The sequence below is a fragment of the Myxocyprinus asiaticus genome, chromosome 17 (genome assembly GCF_019703515.2).
Source record: "Myxocyprinus asiaticus isolate MX2 ecotype Aquarium Trade chromosome 17, UBuf_Myxa_2, whole genome shotgun sequence".
In the NCBI taxonomy this organism is placed as follows: Eukaryota; Metazoa; Chordata; class Actinopteri; order Cypriniformes; family Catostomidae; genus Myxocyprinus; species Myxocyprinus asiaticus.
Window position 1 is genome coordinate 45,589,629 of NC_059360.1, and position 2,169 is coordinate 45,591,797.

The window sequence follows — 2,169 nt, forward strand, 5'->3', positions numbered from 1 at the left end:
CCAAACTACGTCATCTCTAGGAGACAGAATGCGTCTCTTTCCTGAGCAGTATGATGGCTGCGTGGTCCCATGGTGTTTATACTTGCGTACTATTGTTTGTACAGATGAATGTGGTATCTTAAGGCGTTTGGAAATTGCTCCCAAGGATGAACCAGACTTGTGGAGGACCACAATTTTTTTTTTCTGAGGTCTTGGCTGATTTCGTTTGATTTTCTCATGATGTCAAGCAAAGACGCACCGAGTTTGAAGGTAGGCCTTAAAATACATCCACAGGTACACCTCCAATTGACTCCAATTAGCCTATCAGAACCTAAATTAGGACTGACATCATTTTCTGGAATTTTCCAAGCTGCTTAAAGGCACAGTTAACTTCTTAGTGTATGTAAACTTCTGACCCACTGGAATAGTGATATAGTCAATTAAAAGTGAAACAATCTGTCTGTAAACAATTGTTGGAAAAATGACTTGTGTCATGTGCAAAGTGGATGTCCTAAACGACTTGTCAAAACTATAGTTTGCTAATAAGAAATCTGTGGAGTGGTTAAAACATGAGTTTTAATGACTTCAACCTAAGTGTATGTAAACTTCTGACTTCAACTGTATGTATTTGGAGACTTTCGCAACATAGCAGCCCCCTGTACTTTTAAAAATGGATCTGTCACACATCTGTCATGCGCTAGTGAAGGTTAAAAGTGATTAACAATAGTGAAAAAAGTTATTTGATTATCAATCTACAGTAAATCCATTTTAAACAGCATTTTGCTAATTCTTTTGGAGTTATTGCAAGCAGCTCTGTGACATCATACTGACTGAGAGATTGTGAAATTAGTTTTAAAAATGCATTTGTCAAATCACAGCGCCATTAAAAAAAATAACTAGTAAAGACCCAAAGGTTATTAATAATGGTGACCATTCATATAAATCTGAACCTAAAATCTCTACATTATGTTAACTACTCCATTTACCCTTATATAAGTAACGGCTAAGTGACTGTGTTCAGATTCAAAGCTGCATGGAGTGATTATACTGTAGCCTTAAGGTCTAAATGATTAAATTAGTTAGTAATGGCTGAAGGGTCTTAACTAACTGTAAACATATCGAATTGTGCACTCATGTTTTTTCATGTGGGATTGTCCCAGTCCCAGGGATGATGTAGAATAAACAATGTGTGCTTAATAAAAAGTTAAAAACTCTATATGATGATGGTTTTTGGTACACTCAAAAATTGTTGGCTTCTAAGGATTTCCCCGGAAGGTCATTCATGCAAAACTAAATGTCATAAAATTTACATACATTTACTTTAAAAGGCAAATCTATCTGAGAGTAATGAAGTTCATTTTAATTATAAGATAATACGAATGAAGGGCCCACTGTTTTGTGTCTGGTTATTACTGTACATATAAAGTGGGGTCCAAAAGTCTGAGAACACTGAAAATGTAGGATTCAAAATCTAATTAAAACCTGGAAACAAGCAAAGTTTTCAGATTTTGAAAAATGTAAACAAAAGAAACATTATAACATAAAATAAAGAAGAAATATTTAAGCTTCTACATAATTCCTAGGTCACTAATCTCAAATAAGCAAATTTGTGACATTGTAACATGTTGACTCCTTTGTACATATTTTCTTGTTTCCATTGAAACACACTGCAAATCATATGAAATCCATTATTTTGATTCGCACATTAACCCTTAAACACATACCTCGGGTCTTTAGTGACCCGGGACCTCATTCCACCCCCTATATCTCATAAAATTTTCTGGAGTTGTGCCCACACTTACAAATAGTGTAACATAAAACAAAAATGCCAAAACTGCAAAAAATGTAAACAATTATAATGGTTTAAGGACCAAAAGTGTCTGTATTTTATTTTTATTTTTTAGCACTTCCATAAATTCTATTTTAATTATTATTTCATATCTATATAAGTTTAATATCACAGGATATATTTCTTTGTTTATTACAAGAGGAATGAATACTATATTCATACAAATAAATATTATATCACATTGATTTTCTGTGCAACAATGTTGAATTATCAGTATTACTTTTGCATATACACATACATATTCTATATGTTATTTACTCAAGATGGAACTGTTGTTTCAGTGATTGACTTGATTTACATTTGACATTGCTATTTGATGAAGAAACAGCATGGAAGTAAAC